Source organism: Papilio xuthus, unplaced genomic scaffold (assembly GCF_000836235.2).
Source record: "Papilio xuthus unplaced genomic scaffold, Pxut_1.1 DF828142.1, whole genome shotgun sequence".
Classification (NCBI taxonomy): Eukaryota; Metazoa; Arthropoda; class Insecta; order Lepidoptera; family Papilionidae; genus Papilio; species Papilio xuthus.
Genome location: NW_013530507.1, coordinates 2,343,940 through 2,351,604, shown reverse-complemented (window position 1 = coordinate 2,351,604; position 7,665 = coordinate 2,343,940). Strand labels below are relative to the sequence as shown.

General features: G+C 34.0%; 1 protein-coding gene and 1 non-coding gene across 2 annotated transcripts in view; both read left to right on the top strand.

The window, feature by feature from the left end:
* The first annotated feature begins 439 nt into the window (after positions 1-439).
* TRNAT-CGU (transfer RNA threonine (anticodon CGU)) lies at positions 440-511 on the top strand. Its single transcript has one exon. It is a non-coding gene; the product is annotated as a tRNA-Thr (tRNA).
* A 1,095-nt stretch (positions 512-1,606) lies between these two features.
* Pde8 (phosphodiesterase 8) overlaps positions 1,607-7,665 on the top strand; it is a 100,489-nt gene continuing 94,430 nt past the window's right edge. Inside the window, exon 1 of the mRNA XM_013307504.1 lies at positions 1,607-1,832. The gene's annotated coding sequence lies outside the window, so the exon portion shown is untranslated. The remainder of the gene's footprint in view (positions 1,833-7,665) is intronic.

Here is a 7,665-nt window from a genome sequence, read left to right as displayed (position 1 = left end):
TAGTTAATTTAAAAGTTATGTTTTCTAGAAGAAATACAAAAAACATGGCTACTTTGGGTCTAACCACGGGTTTCTGAGACCAACATCTATGTATCAAACATGTCGTCATCTCTGTTATTATCTTTGACAACACAGAAATAATGTTTTAAACGGATATTTTAGTCTCAGAAACCCACAGTTAAGCACGTAATCTTGTGAGATTTCTGTTTCTCTCTGTAAAATCAACCTCTAAAATTAGACCTACATGTACCAAATCAAATGTACATTAATTTCTGGTCTCTTTTCCCTACTAAAATTGAAATAAAAGAAAAAATTGAGAAAAAAGAATGAACTATTGACAATTTGTTTTTTTAATATTTAAGAGGAATTTTTCTGGTTTAGAAATTTTTGATACTACTTGTGGTTCCTCCGGACTATTCGTCCAGACTGTCGTGTGATCGCCTCTTTAGCTCAGTGGTAGAGCACTGGTCTCGTAAACCAGGGGTCGTGAGTTCAATCCTCACAGGAGGCATCACGACTTGTTTCTTTTGCCCGTGACCTTGCCATGATGCGTAGGAGGAACAGAGATTTAATAGGCATGCTTCCCATCCGGAAGAGAATCCCACACCACTACCGCGTCCCCCCCGGGGCGTGGAGTATGCATAAAGCATTCCCCTCTGAAAAAAAGACTGTCGTGTGACGCTCAAAATCAACTTAAATACTATTTATAAAAAATAAGTCAGTCCACCAATATTTATTAATCAAGCCAGTATCAATTTATGAGTATTATCAATATAAAAGCTAACATACACACTGATTACAAATATCGTCCCACAACATCGTTACGTAGACTGATTTTATCTACCATTATGGTTACCATGGTAACAGCTCCCCTAATAACGGAAATCCAATACATCGGGTTAATACCGGGGAACCTTCGACTAATGAAGAATAATGATTGTTACGAAGTTGATTTTTTGTATAAATTGATAGAAATCAAATAGAATTGCTTAATTTTATCAATAACATGACAATCTTATTTATGAATACTATGCTACTAATATTATAAATGCGAAAGTTTTGGTGGATGGATGGATGTTTATTAGAATGTATCTCTAGAACGGCTCAACGGATCTCGATGAAATTTTGCATAGATGCAGTCTGGAAGAACACATAGGCTACTAATTATTTTTTCTCAATTCCGCGCGGACGGAGTCGCGGGCGACAGCTATTATAACAATAGAAAGGTATAAACGTTTTTTTAAACCAAATCTTTTTAATTAATAAAATTAGAAATTAAATAATTGAACACCATCTATCTAATATTATGTAACATACTGTATCACAGCAGACAACACAATATAAAAAGTACGATGATGCTTGCTCAATTGGCGTTTATAAATAAACATGCCAATTGCCAACATCTAGTTATGAATAACAACACACATGTTGGATAGAGGCAACGAAAAGGTAAACCATTTACACGTAGATGAAACAACTGTATTAAAAAATCCTTTGGGGGTACCTATTAAACATTTTTCGCTTGGGCGGTGGCGAAGTTAGGGCGAAGTTAGGGCGGGCGGCGGGGACTTGATTCAGTACAGTTTCAGTCGCGATGCGTCCGTCGAAGGTGTAGGATGTGCGTTTCGTTGCTCCGTAGCTCGAATCAGTTAACGGTCTCGAGTAGTAAACGTTTTCGTAAACAGGTCAGAGGGGGTTGCCAAGGACTCAGTGTCAATATTGTGCCTAATTATTCATTAAAAGTAAAAGGAATTTAACTTTTTAAAAAACTCCGTTCAGTGATTGTTTTTTGTTTTGACAGAATTTACGCTTCATTGTACAACTTTCTGAAGGTATGTTTTGATACTTTTTAAATTACCTTATCCAATTATTTTCAGACCATTTAGTTGATATAACGTTAAAAATTAAAAATAAATAATCGTCACAAAACATATTTTAAACTGCTAAAGAAAATTGTACACAATAAAAATGTGTTTTATTTGAAATGTTATGTTACATTTTGAATTAGGCAGGTTATATCGATTTAATCTAAAATTATTTTAAATCACTCATTATTAAAATGTTAATAAACAATTTGATCCAGTAATAAATAAAAGTAAACACTTTATTAAAAATCTACTATATTATATACTTTAAACATTTTCCGATAGTTATTTTATTTAAATCGAATAATAATGAGTACAAGAATATGACGAGATTTCGTTATCACATGTGAAGTAACGTAACTGATGAATGCGTCGTAGTATAGAGAAGACATCGTAAATATGACGATATCGACGGGTGCTAATGACTATGTCGTGTGTATATACTTTTGGCTTCCTGTATCATACAGAAAGACATCAATAATAATATATATATATACAATTAATAATATTGTCGTGTCTGTATGTAGTAAAAAAATTCTTACACATGATGTACTTTACTTATAACGAAAAAATTATTTTTAAAATTGTCTGTCCGCGTTTGCTCCGCGTAATCACCGATATTCAGACCAATTTTGACGGGTCTTTTATTTTAGGTAACTAATGTATGCGAGATATACTCCCGCTCTCATCCATCGTTATGCTACTTTTTATCTTTAACGCTATATATTTAGCTATATTATTCATAAAACTAAATCAAGCCTGTTTATAACAAAAAGACGCAGTGACAATGGTTTTATATTATGCAAGTTCTTTTTCTTCTACAAACAAATATCGAACATGGATTCTTCGCTATGGTATTCGCACTATTTAAGAAACAAACGAACATCATAATCGTTCAGTGGTATAAGCATAAGCTACAATATAAACTTATCCTGGTACTAATCTCGATAAGGGTCTATCACGATGTTACATGTAAAATGGACCTTTAATTCCCTACGGAGCCTCACAGTTTAGTATTTAAGAACGATTCCCAGCACAGATCGTAGCGTATTAATCAGGCAAGCTTTATTTATAGTCTGTGTATAAAAAATACATAGCTATTAAAGTTACAAGTATTTGTAATAAATATTTTAAATATTTAAGTTAGTAATTTTATTATAAGTTATTGAAGAATGTTTTTATAATTAAAGCATTCTACTTATTATTGATTTTGCTAATCTTGTAACTAGGAGTTAACATATTTAATGTAAGCGAGTAAGAAGATATTATAATCGGAAGCAGATAGTGTAAGGGACATGTTGCATATGCAATCTGATTAAGTAATCAATATTCAAATCACCCACAGGACGCGCTGAAAAGCCACGTCGCTTGTTAATGGACCAATACTTGATCGTAAACGCATGTCAGTATTACCAATAGCTTTTAGTTTTAACTTTTTAATCTATAAATATTTTAAAGCTTTTTAATATGCCAGTATTTCATTTCGTTTACCAGATTAAAGGTTTCTACAACTTATTAAAATATTTCTCGTATATTAAAATATGATTTTCTTGATTTCATAATTTTGAGGTTATGTAAATGAAACGCAAAGATGTATTCATTTTCTCAAACTGCCATGATACTAATAGGAACAGTTTGCCATGACTTTTGTTTTACAAATATTCATCATCATCATCATAATCAGCCTAAATTTATCCACTGCTGGACGTACGCCTTCCCTTATCGATTGCCACACTGCCCGGTCTTGTGCTGCCCGCATCCAGTGCACTCCCTTACCTTGACCAGGTCATTGGTCCATCGTGCGGGAGGCCTACCTACGCTGCCCAATGATGGTTATAAATATTATGTTAGTCAAATTTATTCATCTCATTGCTTTTAATGTAAAAGCTTTTTATCTTATTGATTTTTGATGCTTATTACCAATAACAATATTTTATATGACATTAATTCTGTTTGAGTTCCTCTTTCGTCTGAGAATGGATGCGACGGATTTATCAAGTGGCTTGAGTGCACATTCGTCACTGCATAAAAAAGAATAATGTCGCACGGCAGATTGTTTTCGCAGATATGTCAACGAATATTCCGTTGACCTCACATGAAGTTGCAAATTCGTCTCGCAAAGGCGACAAAAAAGTTTCATACGAGGTCAGCGAGGCAGTACAGGACAGTGCAGTATTACAATTGTTCACCATAGACTGCATGAAGTCCATAAAAGGATGTTTTAGTCGGTAACGGGACTCAGGTGAACACTAATAACCTTGAGTCCGACATACCAGGCATGTAGCTCCAATGTCTGACGATGCCTCAAGGCATTTTTTCCTTCTATAAAAAAACTAGGGAGGGGACTGTAAAACATTACTAATTCCTTTGATAAAGTCTCATTCGATTACTAGTAATATGAGTCGTATCGAAAGTTAGTTCTTTAGCGATAAATTTTCTCGGTCTGTGCGTTTAGCCAATATCAGTACAACACTGTTCTATAGTACAGCATCTACCCTAGTGTGAAACTAGCATAACACTTGCAATGTTTATTGGTAGTGTTATCTTCGTTCTGAAAGTAAAACGAAGCCGACCCTGAGAGAGTGCACACTGAATACAAATAAATACAGTGAAACGTTTAATTTGCATTAAATGAATTGCCGATGGAATTATATCTCGTTAAATTATCAACACATTATTTTAATAAATGCCTTTAATTTAAAAATAAATACTGAGAAATCGTTTTATATTTTAAATATCCGATACATTTATTTATTTCGAATTCGGATTTGTTTATGAAATTTAACAATTTACGAGTTTAGAGATTTTGTATTGCGTTAAATATGTTATTTCATCGGAACTGCCGTAATATTTTCAACAAAATTGTTGTACAATTTATGAAAATTATGCAACGTATAAATTAAATTGAAGCAATAGCAATTTAAAAGGAAATTTTATATAAAGAAGTACTAACTACTGTCGCCCGCGACTCCGTCCGCGCGGGATTAAAAATAGATGTTGGCCGATTCTCAGACCTACTCAATATGCTTACAAAATTTCATGAGAATCGGTCAAGCCGTTTCGGAGGAGTATGGGAACGAAAATTGTGACACGAGAATTTTATATATAAGATAAATAAAACGAACACCTATATTACTTAACACTTTAAATAATTGTCATTAAAAAAAATCGTAACACTTTTAAGTGAAGCATAAGTTTCAATAACAAATCCGTGTATTTTATTTAAATATAATTCTGTTTACAACATTTCTTATTCAATGTTTTCATAAAGGAATTTTCAATCGAATAGCGACATTCAAATGTTTTGTTAGTGAGCGATGTTTGCTCTCAAACATAATGCTTCGCTCTCTGAAATTGATTTGAACCACTATACACACAAGCGCAGACTTTATTACTAGAATATAGTTCAAATAATTGTCAGAGTACTACGAAAATAACTAATTTTATATGTAGTTAGTAGTTACATGTAGTAATGGATTAAATTAATAAAAGGCCTGTTTATTTGACAACGTATAAATATACTATCCATTTTTAAAAATTATCTTGACAGACAGACGGACAACAAAGTGATAAGGGTTCCGTATTTTTCCTTTCGAGGTACGGAACCCTAAAAAGGATAAATGCAGTAATTCTTGGATACATAATATTTTACGGAATAAATCTAAAATTGATTTATATATTTTTGCTACCATGAGTCATATCTTCAGGTTATATTTGAAAGCAGTAAAGCTGTGCTGCATTGAATAGGCTATTGTGCGCAGTCGGTCGGCGGTGACACGCGTCAGCTTTGCAGGCTGTGAAGTTTCGTTACAAAAGCCTCGCACTATGTTAAAGCTGGGTATATCAACTACTATATGTATGAAGACTTAGGCCCTTCGTACACAAAGCTACATAAATCTTGAAAACCCGGTGAATTTAGTTGCTAAGCGGATTACGCAATACATTGTCGCTGTTTCGTACCCGCGTCGCCAACATTTTTATCTGTTATATAGTACTAGCTGTCGCCCGCGACTCTGTCCGCGCGGGATTAAACATAAATGTTGACTGATTCTTAGACCTACTTAATATGCTCACAAAATTTCACGAGAATCGGTCAAGCCGTTTCGGAGGATTATGGGAACGAAAATTGTGACACGAGAATTTTATAAAATATATAAGATATTCTATCTGTCACAAGAGAAAAATCGCTACAATTTTCAACATGGCGGAGCAAGTCTATGCAGTTGACATAGTAAACAGTTGACATCAATATGCCTGCGAGGTAAGACAAAGTGCATTCGCTGCGAAGCGATTCCATGGCGAACTTCAAAAATGTATAGAACTGACGCGCGACAACTCATGACTTATCGGAAGTTATTGTCAGTTCTATACATTTTGAAGTATGTTACGGAATCGCTTGGAAGCGAATGCACTTTGTCTAACCCTGCTCTGGATGAATAGACGACTTGCATAGACGGTACAACATTGTGTGTACTGAGCGTAAGTAACATAAGTCTCGCGACGCAACCATAAGATATTATTTTCGACGATTTATGTTACCTTGTGTACAAAGGGTCTTGCAGGCACTCATAGTAGTCCGGTGAGATTTGACATATCTGGCAGAGAAATACGCATGTTTTCGACGTGCGAAAACAAATGGTAGATACTATACTATTACTGTTACTGCATAATATATGAAGAATAATGTTTTTTTTAATTGAATATAAATTGGATGAATATAATTTAGTTTCTGCTTGTCAAAGAGTATATACGTCAGTGTGCTGGTTAGTTAACGTTTCTCATCTTTCTTGTCGTTTTTGTATCCCGTATTACCAACATCAAACGAAAATATATTCAGGTGCCCGTTGCAAAACTAACCTGGGTATGGGTACACTATGTTTCAAATAAAACTGGTCAGACTTTGCTCCTATCATTATAAACTGCTAGCTGTCGCCCGTGACTTCGTCCGCGTGGATATATAAAAAACTTAATTAGTGTTGCCCACCATCTATCTACATCACATCCATCTAAACATTCGCATTTATAAAATTAGTAAGTTAAATAAAAAGCAGCTCTTCAAGGTATAAATTCGAAAAAAAAAATAGTATCCTATGTCCGTCTCCTGGGTCTAAGCTACCTCCTCACCAATTTTCAGCCTTACCGGTAAAGGCGTTCTAGAGTTATAAATAGTGTAACTAACACGTCTTTCTTTTATATCATATATATAGATTCACATGCAGTTTACACTGTTCATAGCTACTTTATTATAATAATAAAATGCTTAAATATGTAAATATTAGGTCAGGATAGATGACGATCCTATAATTATAATAGCTTGAAAAATAGAAAAGCAAATGAAAGAGAAAGTAGATGGCTTGATATATATCAAGAAGTCACAATAATTTCACATACATGGGAATATTGGAAGATGTTCCAATGACCATGGGTTTTTGACTGTAAAATGTATCTATAAAAACATTGTAGTCCCTGTCTTTTATCATTGACTAAACAAAGATAAATATATGTTTTAAATGTTATTTGGTTTTAATAACCCACGGTGTGAAAGTCAATTTAAATTATGATGATCGTTTTTTGTTTCAATTTATTTTGAGAAGCATAAAAAAACATTTGCGATGTGTTCATTCAATTAAGTATATTCTTCGTTGTACTTGTATTTTAACCAAAGTATATCGTTGGAGCGTGTGCGGAGGGGAGGCGACGATGCGTGACGTTGATCACATTTGCCTGCGAAACGACAATCAATAGATAACATTATCAGCACATGCCAAAGTCTATACTCGATCTATGTAAGTCACACTGC